Source organism: Aptenodytes patagonicus, chromosome 2, assembly GCF_965638725.1.
Source record: "Aptenodytes patagonicus chromosome 2, bAptPat1.pri.cur, whole genome shotgun sequence".
Classification (NCBI taxonomy): Eukaryota; Metazoa; Chordata; class Aves; order Sphenisciformes; family Spheniscidae; genus Aptenodytes; species Aptenodytes patagonicus.
In genome coordinates, this window is record NC_134950.1 from 94,739,358 (window position 1) to 94,752,440 (window position 13,083).

General features: G+C 39.6%; 1 protein-coding gene across 1 annotated transcript in view; it reads left to right on the forward strand.

The window, feature by feature from the left end:
* GMDS (GDP-mannose 4,6-dehydratase) overlaps nucleotides 1–13,083 on the forward strand; it is a 430,502-nt gene that overhangs the window by 231,290 nt on the left and 186,129 nt on the right. The gene's annotated exons all lie outside the window — the stretch shown is intronic.

Genomic DNA, 13,083 nt, shown 5'->3' on the forward strand with positions numbered 1-13,083 from the left:
ATGCATCTCTTTCTGATTTACGGGAACAGAATAGTTGAGCCATGAAGAGTTCTGTTGTCTTTACAGACATCCAGACACAACTGCATTTTTTTTATTTTTTTTTTTTTTAAGTCATTGGCTGTCCATGGAAGTTGTGAAAATCCCTTTCTTGAGCTTGGAATGGGATGCACCTTGGAAACATGGATGCTGACTTTCAGTGGTCTTATGAAGGGGCAGGTGGAATATGCTTAGTTACCTTTATTCAGAACATAAATCTAACAGTCTTCTATATTTTATTTCGATTTCTAAAAGAGATTAGTGCTCTAGATCTTGAATGCTTCCATTTTGGTGTGCAGACTAGACTCAATCTGCCTGTTGAAAGGTGAGGACCGCTCATCGAGTCCCTTTTCAGTATCTGAAGTTGAGCATTCAGGAGCTGAGGTGCCTAGAATAACAGGCTGCTTTTGAAAATGCAGAGACGTCTGAAAATGCAGAAATGCTTGTTTCTTTACCTTACTGCTTTTAAATAAAATTAAAAAAAAAAAAAGAACAAAAAAAAAGGAAAGAAAAAAATAACCCAAACGTTTTCTAGGCAGACACTGGTTTTTCTAACATGCAGTGGAACATCTTTGAAGAGGCTGATGTGTCTGACGACTTAATTGTTGGCTTCAGGATTTTCAGTTTTCTTTGGTTCTGATGCTCTGGGGAATGGCATAATAAATAATTGGGTCTAGCAGTATGGCACATAGCTGGAAAAAAATTGAGTTTTGCCTATTTCTGAGGACATTTTGTGTTGGGCCTGGAAAGTGTGTTCCTGTACCTCTTTCAGGTATGGAGGTCTGTCTGACCTGTTAGGCTCTGGAGGGAGCACGGGCTCGGGAAATATATCAAACTATGAAGATATTTGTAACTTTGGGCTCTTCAAGCATAGTTCAGCTAAGGTGCTCTGCCATGGGCCGGGCTGTAATGCCCTCCCTCTGGTTAATGCTCCACTTGGCCAGATTATGAGAGGGAGAGCTCGGGCTGGTGTGGAGGTTATTTCTTCAGTGTCTTTCGTTTTACTTGCATTTTACCCTTGCCTACATCACTGATCGGCCTCGATAAGGAAAGAAGTCAGCTGCGAAGAGTACTAGGGGAATAATTTGATGGTCTCTGGGGCATAGCTTCAGGATCCAGTCCAGCAAAGTGCTGGAGTCCTCCTGCAGCTGCTCACTCTCCATAAAAAATACAGTGTTTAAGAAAGCACAACAGGTTTTCTGTAAGGTCACTGTCATTTTTTACATTCTTTCATTGTCTTTTTTTCCCTTTTTTTTTTTTTCCCAAATAAAAAATACCCTGATGACAACTACAGAGTTTGTTGAAATCCAGGTTTTGGGTTTTGTTTCTGGGGTTTTATTTTACTGCTTATCTTCCTGTTTCTTGTATCTGTTTGAATGCAGGTTTAAATTAAAAGTTGCAGTTCTTTGCTGGGATGTATGGACACATTAAACTGATATATGTGCTAGATAAAGGTGTAGCTAAAAGCGTGGGAGGACTTCATTTTTCCCAGGGTAACTTTTTTTATTTCCCTTTAAAATGAGAAGTAATTGCATTTATCTTTGTAGCATAAAGCTTATCTCCATGATAATTTAATTTTTGTCTAGTATATCCTAATAAATTATAGACCCTTATTATTTTTCCAACACAGATGCCCATTATGACATTTCTAGGTCAGATGACTTCAGATCGCAGACTGTTCCTTAAAAATTATTATGCTCTTCTATTTTACCCATTAAGTATTCAGAGCATCCTTTTAACTTCTCAGAGGAGAGGTGCCAAATTATTTAAGAATTTAATGTTTTATCATGCACTTATGTTAATTTTTCATTGACTTCAGCAAAGCTTCCCCACACTTCACAGTTAAACCAGTATTTTGAAAGTTAACATTTGGCAGGGAGTTTATGGACAAATGATAAAACCTTGTAGCCTGTAAAGATAAATCTTGAGTAGCTGCCAGTAGGTAAATGACTAACTTCAATTCAAGCAATTTAACAGCAATCAGTTTGAGGTCAAGTAACTCTGGACAGTGTAGTTTAATGTATCGTCTTTTTTCCCTTCTCTGCAAGTAAACCACCGCTGACTTCTGCTCTCGTCATTTAACTTTTTTAGTACATTTCCTGTAGATTGTTCCCCTCAGAAGTCGAGTAAGGTACTGCCAGGATTTGAAGGGGACTGGGAACATCAACAAATGGAAATGACACTAATGTGAACCAATGGATTATTTGCATTCCAGTGCTTAAGTTATCACTTAATAGTTATAGGCTCTGGTGGCAAGACTGGACTGTGTTATGTTAGACTCAGGAACAAATGCTAATATCTTCAATGTTTTCAAATTCCCAACCATATTTGGTCAATTGTGCTAGTGTTGACCCTTGAAGGCTGCCAAGAGTCTTGTTGGCAAAAATGCCACTTTGGTGAAGAAATAACTTCTACCACAGCTTTATTTGAAAGCTGTCCTCGTTTAAAGGGGTATCATCTCACTGCTTCATGACTCAGGTTTTGTCTTGTCTTTTTTTTTTTTTTTAATTAAATGTGTTCATCTCCTTAATAATGGGTTTAGCGTAAATTACCCTCATGTATTACATGCTTTTCTCTACTTTGAATGTTTTAATCTTTATATAATCCTTTCAGCAGGGAAGAATCTAGTTAATCTGCTCCACAAACTGTTGTAAATTGTTGTACAAATCCTTCTGACCTGCATGCGTGTGCTCACGTTCTTTAAAAATAGAGCAAAACTAAAAGTTTCTTTGCATTGCTGAGTACAGCAGATCTGACCCAGACTGGTGAAGGGACAAATTCTTGTACATTTAAATATAGGATTTTCTGTAGCAGCCCAGCCCAGCCGTCATTCAGTCCAGTGTCTCTGACGGCTGCCAGCTCGCTGTGCCTACCGAGAAAGGACGAGAAACTTGGAGTGGGCAGCTGTGGAATAAATGCGTCATGGGGGAAATTTCTTCCTCTTTCCCTCTTTTAGAGTTTCATTTATGTCCTGAAGCACAAGGAGCCAAACCCAAGCTTTTGTGGAGGTTTCTTTTTTTTTTTTAATTGTGTGTTTTTTAAATACAGCTAATGCTGATCAGGCGTTATAAGGGAAATTGGCTGTTCTGTGTTGACACATTTACCACAGATAAAAAATTCAATATAGAAAGTCTAGGTTCGAATAGTGTTGATCTGATAGAGCTAAATAACCTCTCTCTAAATAACATCTCTCTTTCTTTAGAAAGTATAAGGAATTGGGTTTTATATGTGCAAGCAGAATTGGAAATCCAATATTTAAGAAGATTTGAGAATGTAGACCCTTATCACTGCACTTCAGGTGGAATTGAATCCCCACACAAATGGTGTCTCTGACTCCTTGATGCTACTGCAAAGATCTTGCACAAATGTCACAATTCTCATCACCTAAGGGATAACATGTGCCCTTGTTGGAGCCATTTGTTGGATCGCTGTGCAGGGTGTACCTTAACATTCACAATGAGACCAAAAAGGCTACCATTAACCTTCAAAGGGCCAATGGAATATCAGCATAAATGTGTTAAAAGAGAAAAGGGATATTGTCTTATATAGCAAAATGAATCTCTGGCAAATAGAAATCTTTCAGGTTTCCATTTTCAAGTAGTACAGATCAGTAACTGAAATTGTTTTCTTCTAGGTTTTTTTTGGGGGGCTGGGTGTTTGCTACATTTATGTTTTCCACCTATCAATAGACCTCCTTACTTTAAAAAATAAGTAAAAGTATGAAAATCTCTTTAAAAGAAAATTTAATAATTCTGAAATTAGCCCGGTAGTTGTGTAGTTGAGAGAGTAGGTGTGTCTGTACAGAGTGTGCTCTCAAACCGTACAGTCCCTTTCTAAGTAATTTTTTGTAAAGCAGTTCTTCCATGTAACTAGGTTGCAAAGAATCCTGCAGTGCTGGATTTTCTGTGACATGAGCTTTTTACAATTACTATAAATTGACACTGATTTGACTTTTTGCTCTCTTACACTTTTTTCCATGTATCGAGCTGGAATACGCTTTGCGTAATTTTGTGTGCAAACACTTACACACGCGCACATACACATAAACACTGCAGATTCTTTTATTAAAAAAGCAAGCAGGAAAGCAAACAAGCAAAACAAAATTTGCTGATGCTGTTCTATCTCCGTTCCCACTAGAGTGCTCGCTGCGCCACACTTGCTGCTGACTCCTTTTTCAGATCTTGAATGATGCCTCTTGCCTCGTCCCTGCTGTGCCTGAGATGAAAGCAGATGCTCTTGATCATAAGGTGTAATCTGAATCCTCAGATTTCAGTTTGACCTGGCAGGATTTCTTATGAAGATAGTCTCTCTTCTATCCAGAGCTGTTGAAGAAGAAGAAAAAAAAAAAAAACTAACAATGCAGAAGTGTTGCATATGGGGTTCTGTTAGGTTTTTAAGTTTGTCAGTGATTCTGTGTGTTTTGACTTCAGACAGTCATTGTTCTAGCTAGGATGCTTCACCTCAGTAATACCCTAAACCCTAGCTGCGTGCTGAAGCGGTGAGCGCTGAGCCACGCTCAAAACCCATGGAAGTTTCTTCAGTGACTTTTTGCAATGTTCTCTGCAAGCTTGTCTGCAACACCCATTTGAACACCAGGTTACTGCGTGCAGCATTTCATTTCAGCAGTGACTTCTTGTAAGCAGGATGTCCTTCTGACGACTGACAGCTGCATTCAGCAAGACTTCTCCTCACAAATGAGATGCAGACTCTGCACTATCTGGGCCAATAAAGGCGGGAAATAAACTCCTGTGCAGCCACTCCACATTTTACTACTGTAGTTTAGTAGCCTGACTGGTTTCTGCACAGCACTGAGATAGCAAAGCTAATGTTTTCTGTGGCTGACCTGAAATATTTGGAAGAAGGTAGTAGAGCAGCCATATCTGATGGCAGAGAGAAGGGAACGTGGCTCTATGATGCATCTAGCTAGAAGCTAACTGACCCATTCAAACGTGGGCCAGCTGGCTAACTGGAGACCTTGTTTGGTCTAAATGCTGTCTGTGTTGAGCAGGGTGACTAATATCTTGCCCTTTCAATTTGCTGAACTGCTGGCTATCACAGCAATGCAGGAGAATCGCTTCTCACGCAGTGCTAAGGATTTTCAGGTTCTCAGGATTCATTCATAGTGGTATGAATTTGACCAGATGCTGTCCTTATATCGTTTAACAATGCTTTCCACATACCTTTTGTGTCTCCTTACCCTGATCTTCAAGGTATGCATGCTCTATATGCACATAACATCTTGCTATGACAAACATCTAGTGAACGTACCAGTCCGGTAATTTGAGACAGGCAGGCTAAGAAACATAGCAGTGTGGAAGGGAGATCAGTAGGCATTAGATAAAGACATTGCACTTCAGGAACGTGTGGAGTGAAAAATATCCAGAGTTACTGAAAGATGAAGATGCAATTTGATCAGAATAATGGAGCTGGGAAGGAACAAACAGATACAGATGTGTGAGATGCTGTTAACAGTCAGGACTGGCCATTTTTTAAAACATGCTTGAGGGGAAATGGGATAAATGAGATGGTGGAGTGGAGGAAGAAAGAAAATTACTTTTAAAAAGCCCCCTCCTTGTCAGAGGAAAAGAAATAGTATGATATAAGTAGTGAAAATCTAATTGCATTCAAATGAAGATGACTAGTTTTGATACGATGGAGAAAGTCTATAGACGTGTCTGATTTGTGAAGAGCTTGTTCTTTGCTCCACTCCAAAGGCAGAAGATGTAGGCACTTGGGCCATGAGGAATAGCTCACTGACTACAGCAAGTGATTCTCCTTAGAGAACTATTGGCAAGACGGGACACCTTAATCGCAGGGAGAAGACCTTAATCCGTTATTGTTCATGTATTAATTGGGAAATGTGACCTTATAGTGTCCTGTCCAAAGCTTATTTCAGAAGATTAATACTCCAAAAAACTTAAGGCACAATTTTGTATATTTCCAATTGTTTTCTGTTGCCAACTGTAAATCCCACAGCCAGGGCTATCATCACTGAAAACCTGCCCCCTGCACGCTGGCTAAAAAGCTTCAACCACAGTCTTATTTTGTGACAGGTTTTAATCCGTGCACTAAATCTTAGTTCAGAGGATAAAGCTGGGTTACTGACTCCTACAGTTGCTAATAAATTGCCATGGACACAATCACATACCTGCAAAATAGAAGTGGCAAAATATAAAGTGCAAATTAAGAATGGAGTGGTTATCTGCATAAAACATCATCCCTTCCACCTGGGCATGGCAATCTACCCTCCCCCCAGATCCTGGGGTTTTCAGCTCACTTTTCTATGCATGCTTGCTATCTTCTGCTTTTAAAGTATGAGCATCTCAAAAACAAAGTTCAGAGGTTAGTTTTGCTCGCCTCAGAAATGCACTTCACGTACACTTGCCAAAGTTGCGGCTCTTTGTCAGAAAACAGGAGGGCCTGAAGGATTTCTGCCCTAGTGCTTAGTGTTCAAATAATATTTTGACTGTTACTGAATAGGCACCATTGTACTATTAGTCCTTTTCTCCACAGATTAGAAAAGGATTGCAAAAGAAGGCTATTTGTTTTCCTTGATTACTAGCAGATCAGATGTTGGGAAAAAGCAATCATGATGATTCAAGAGAAGGTATTTAAAAATATGACTAAATTTTGTGAGTCTCACTGGAAATTGTTAACCTGATGAAAAGTACCTGTGAGGAGTATGAGGTTACCCACAATATTATGATTTGTTACGTTCACCGTGGATTCTTCCCCTGTGTTTAAATAAATAAATAAATAGAAAGTGAAGTGGATCTTCAAAACGAGGAGATTAAAAAAAAATCACAATTTATTTAACCTAAAAAGAGTAAGTGTTGATTTATTTGCCTTTTTGGTTTTCTGAACTTTCAGGGAATACTCAAGTTTTGCTTTTAAATTTTCACTTGGAACTAGAAAGGCTTTAATATTTTTTTGTTTTGTTTTTATTTCTTTTAAAAAGAAAGCTGAGAGGCCTGTGCAATCTCATGACTCTGGGAAGAAGAGCTCTAAGGAAAGCACCAAAGATCCTGAGACTGGCAACAAAAATCACAACTCTGTTCATGTGCTGCAGCACATGAAATCTGTATTCTGCCACTTGTGGCTTTTGGTCAAACAATTGAACAGATAACCCATCAGTTTTAGAAGTGCCACTTCAAGAAACACTCTCTTACCTCTTCTCTTTTCTACTTAGCCATTCTTCTGCCTAATGCAAACTGGAGCCTTCCCCCTCTACCCAAACCTGGCTTGTCTAGAAATACTTTTCCCTCAGAGTATAACGGTTTTTATAAGTTAGAACAGCAGAATAAGTAATACCTGGATATCCAAAATTTGACTGATGAGTTATTACATTAATGCAGTAAAATTATCTTCAGCACAGTGTGCAGATAGTTCTACTTTGTAACTTCTGAAAAGCTCAGCAGCATGGCATAAATGCATGGAAAGAAAAGCAAACCTTGACAAAGATGAAGTGATACCAGAAGAAAAAAAAAAAAAAAAGAAGGACAAGGTGCCAGAAGATTGATGAAATGTCAGGTAGTTAAGGACCGCAGTGAACATTGGGAAAAAAACCCAAAAAACAGGCCCCATATTATTTGAAGATTGTTATATTATTATATGAAGATTTGACTGTGTTACTTTTTCTTTCCCAAGTAACTGTGAAATACTTATAAAGTACTTTTGGAAAAGGCATTCTTGTGCTACAGCTATTCATAAAGGTATTCCTGTCATTCAAACTCTACACTTTAAAACAATTTCTAACTTTTGCTTCCCACATTTTAAAGCAATCTCAATATGCAAATTCAGGCTTGGAAATAGAAACCTTTTCTGACAGACAAAACATTTCATTACATTTTTAGACTTGCATTGTCCCCGATAAAAACTTTATCGATTTCTGTACTGAAGAGGATTTCAACACTTTTGCATGGTGTACTAAATTAAGCCTTTGCATTGAAAGTCTGATGTTGTGTCAAAAGCACAAGTTAAATCTCGTGGATGATGTCACTGTGCAATTAAAGGCAGAGGTTAACACTCCTCTGTGCAGGTACTTTCCCCTCAAGCTATCTGGAATAACAGAGTTGCTATAATACAGCTGTGGCTGCTGAGGAATGCTAAAGCACAGTCAATGACTCTTGCATTTTAAAAAGGAATGTGTGTGGCAGAGAGAGGCTTAATTGCTCCTGCTACATGTCTTATAGTGCGGGGGAGCATTTGCTTGGATGGCTTGGAGTGACTGCTTTTGAATGTGGGTCTGACATCTGCTTTTTTTACCCTCTCCTCCCCTCCTGAAATAGTACAGTCACGTCCAACTGTGGCAGCACGTTGTGTTTTCTCAGTGTCACCCGTTCATTCCCATTGATTAATTTTTGTCTTTCACCAGGCATAGCTATGTCGTGCTCTCACAGCTGCAGGTACAACCTTTAGGGTAACGGTGGCTTCAAGATGTATCTTTCTCTTCTCTTTGACCTTTGTTTTATCGCCTGGAGTTTCTGCAAAGTAATCATTTAATTGCCCCCTCCCTGAGTTCCCTCTTTCACCTCTCCTTACCTCCCCACTCTCCAACACAGAGTATCTGCTAATCATCACCAGCTTTTTTAACCTGATACTGCCAGATTATTTTTAATTCCTACACTCATCGTACGCTGTCACTGCATTCATATGAATGGGAACACCCAGACTAGATTTATCCCATGCGATCTTTGCTTTGGCATTGGTCCATAATTCACCGAGGTGCCTAGGTTTGATACAGCCGGGGAGTTGTTAGTAACTGTAGTGCCACTAGAAATACAAAAGGGGATTCAGGAGAAAGGGATACACTTACTTTTTCAATGGAGTGCAAAGAAGAAAATGCAAGATAGTCACCAATTGCTGTAATTCATTACAGAAAGCAAGGGACTAAGCTTTAGAAGCTGGTCTGAGCTCCAAAGCTCGGATCTTTCCCAGATCCTGAGTGAATTCAAAGTGATAATCTTTGGTTTCACAGAATGGTTGAGGTTGGAAGGTCTGGAGGTCATCTTGTCCAAATGTCCTAAAAATGTCCTTGTTTGGGTTACTATAAAGAATAATTCTTACAAAGAGTAGACCCAGCTAACTGGAAAAGGACCCCAACCTCCCTGAGGTTCAGTCCCTTCCAGTTGTGAGCTGGAAATAGCAGCTGTATATGCAGCCAGCAGATTTTACCTGCAGTATCTCTCCTAGTTAACAGTCATACAGCTCTCTGAGTTTCTTGTAGTCCCGAGGAGTTACCCACAGAGCGGCCTTGAACAACACTTGCTCTGTTGCAAAGGAACACAGTGCCTCCCTCTCCACATTTCCAGTGAGGAGCAACTTGCAAGAGAGAAATGCAAACTGCAAACATGTAAACAGCTGTTGGGGGAAGGGGAGGAAGCTTCGTGTAACAGAATCGGCTGCCAAATTCATCGCTGCCATGTGTGCTGTGTAATGCTTGTCATCTCAAGTGAGTCATTAAGCTATTCCCCCCCCCCCCCCCAATGGTACTTTGAAGTGCTGTGACAGCTTGAGAGCATCTATAAATTGCCACAAACAGCCCTCATACCGCGTTAGCTAATTGCTTGCTCTTTGACTTATTAGGAGTCACTGAGTTAAATAATTTGTCACATGTGTGGCTCATAATAAATAATGTGACTAGCCGGTTTGTGAGCTGTTTTGGTGATATATAGTGCCCCTTTTGAATGTTGTCACAAGCAGCTAACAAATATGACCCCATGATTGTCAGATCTTTGTGAAAATAATAAGGCCTGACAGGGCAGCAGGTTAAAGAGAGAAAAAAAAAAAAAGGCACGTCCCGAGGTATAATGAAAATTGCATTAATTTCTTCTTCAGCTTTTTAATAAAACATGATCAGAATTTTATTTTTGAGTAGCTAATTAAAAGTGAGTATAATTTTATAGTAGAATATTTCAATTTATGTAGGAATAGCTGTGAAAGAAAAAAAGAGATAATTGTTTCCTAGTTACTGAAAATATCCTGCATCCTCTGATGAAGTCTGAAGTGAGTATCCTCTCTGCAAACTATGAGTAGCTTCTGAAATATGGTTGTGGGTTGTTTTTTTTTTTTAATAAATGTGATCACTTTCTCTACAGTTTATCTAGATATGTAGGGCATATTTTTTCTGAGCCTCAGTCTTGGTTCTGGTTGTGCGTTTCACGTGGCATGTTTCCATACACATGCCTGTTGGGAGCTGGGCTACTTAATTTATAAGCACAAATGTGGTTCTGTTGTAAGTGGTTGTGTACATGTAATGTTAGAGATGCCTTTAGAAAGAATGTGGTAGAACAGTGACGTGTATATATATTAATACGTTCTTGGCTTCTTCAGTTAAATAGGAGTCTTGTCTGATTTCTACGTGGGAGGAGAGTCCCCAGCGTTTTGCCAAAAAAGCAAATGTGGTTTCTCTCACAGCTAAAGGGTGATTTCTTCCCAAGAGACAGGACTTGTCTTGCACATTTGACTCCTGTTGTAGACTGGATCACTGGGCTATAAAATCTTCTTTTCCCACAATCGTGCTAAACGAAGAGTGATGAGTGGTGTTTAATAAACCTTACCAGTCCCTTACAAGCCTGTTCCTGCAGTGACCCTTGCTATTGCATTCCTCTTATTTGAACTTTGAGGTGCTCATGCTGTTAAACTGGTTCCCAGCTTGGCAATCACTTTGTTTTCGGTCATATTAATTCAGCAGAGCCCACTGTAGTTGCTTCACGTGAGACATGACTCCCCTTCGGCTGTCTCTGCTGAACGTCCCAGTAGTCCCCATGGCTCTTTCTAAATGTGTTGTGCTTTTCCCCAAAGCCAATCAGCAAAAGACTTCCAAGCCAGGGGCTTGCCTACAGTTCTTTATCCTCTTGCATCTTCCACCATGTAGGTGTTTTCTGGACGGTTGGGTGAGGAGAAGTTACTCTGATGTGTTGTTTCATCAAAAGGGAAAGCTGTTGATGGATTGTGCGTATCAGTTTTGACAAGGATAAGAACTGTGGTCAATATACAAAAGAGGCCAATGCTCACCAGCCTCAGGCTTAATTAATGAGCTGATGTTTGCGCTACTCGCTGCAGGTCACAGAGAGAGAGGTTCAAGCCTCTAGTCTCAATCAAATGCCACAGGGACTTGCGCCTCTGTCTTTGGCATTCCCGAGGAGGCCACTGAGCCCCCTGAGCTGCTGGCTATTTCACTGCGCCTTTTATCTGTTTCCCATGGAAAACTGGGAAAGGTGTTTTGTTTGTTTTGATGCACAAGGGCTTGAAGAATTAATCTGAAAATCTTTTGTGGCATCCTTTCCACTAGCCCAGGATTTTATCTAATTTTTGAGGGCTTTGGGAGCTTAGTGTTATTTTGAGATAAGGCTCCAGGGAGCCCTGATGACAACTAATGGGTACTTACTTTCCAGTGACCGCTTTACTTGTGTTTTTACTTTGGGCCTTACAGTGTTTTAACGAGAGATACGTGACTTCTTCTCATTAAAGACGATTCCCGTCAACAAAGAAACTGAGGCTGCGTTTCTGATTTTGAACTGAGGGGAATAATGAAAATAGCTTTCTCCTCATTGTTAATGGACTCATTATATAGGAGTGAAGTGCTGGGACCCGTGAAGTCAATGAGGTCAAAACTTCTTCCCATGTGGCCTGGGTTTATTTAAGGCTTTGCTTTTATTTTATCTTCTTTTTAGTTTGGCAAAAAGCCCACTTACAGGCATTCCAAACTTGCTTATATTTATGAAAGAATTTTCCATAATTTCATTAGCTGAGCAAGTAAACAAATATAACCATGGTGAATATTCTAGCTGGTTCACCTTTGCAAAGCAGTATGTCCAAATCCTGTAATTTTGACCGAAATCTGGTCCATCCTTCTTTCATAGACTTTTGTGAGATCTGTGGTAACATCTGGTTTTAAATGAGAGAGACATTTTTAACCAAACCCTAGCATTTCCAGCTTTTTTGATTTTTCTCATTAGTTAGGAGAGTGTGTGCTTTTTTTGTTTTTCTTAAAACCTCAGCACTGGAGTCAAATGATTTCATGAAAATCCCAGTTCCCATTTGGAAGAAGAAAAGAGAGGGGAGGATTATGGCACTCAGGGTTATAGAGCGAAACCTGAAAGCACAAGAACAAGAAGAAAAGCAAAAAAACCCCCATAACGTATATTAATTTTTTCAATGAACAGGGTGGGGTAGGGAAGCTTAAAGCATGGATTTTTCCAACAGAATATTATCTTAATAGTTTATTTGCTAACTTCTAAACTTCTAGAAACTTTTAGCTTATTAGAAAATGACTGATGTTTATCAGTTACTACAAGTCTGCTGCTTTCTATGTGGCCCCTATTTTTCCCCCCTCTCAATTTAATATATCTGCATGCTTACATATTATCGCTGGGATAACAGGCAATAAAAATGCCAGAAAGTCTAAAGGAGTGAAACAGAGAAGTCACAAACAGCTCCCAGCTGCTATAGGCTTGACTTGTTCGTGTGTTTGGAGTTTTTAGTTTGGTTGGGTTTTCTCCCCACTTAACACTGCACTTTTACCTCACTACAGTTTGGATGGCTGCAGTAATTAAGTGCCTGTTCAAATTACCTCTCTTGTGTGAAGAGTGATTTCTCTGTTTAAACCTCAGGATTCTGCTTAATCCAGTGTAGCTGACTGCAGATGAGGCAAGATAGGAGGCAGTTGCCCAGGGTGGAGAAGAGGAGTATACCTATTAATCCAGAGATCTCTATTTGCTTTAATGTTTTCTGACATATTTGATAGCTTAACAGGACTAGGTTAGTCCCTTCCTGCCTTCTCTGACCTGGAAAACAGTACCAAGTGCATTCGTGGGGAATTTGGCATGGGGCTGATTTCAGTGTCCTTTTGTGCTGTGCCTCGTTGTGTTCCCTTTATAATTAAATCTCAGTAGTTTGATAGGTAGAGACATTTTTATGGTATTCAGTTAATTAATAATAAATAATATGTTCCGGTTCTGAACTACATATTCTACAACTGAATTTTCTGAATTTACACAAGGCTTATAAATTCAACAGTGACTGGTTGCCAGTCACATATCCTAC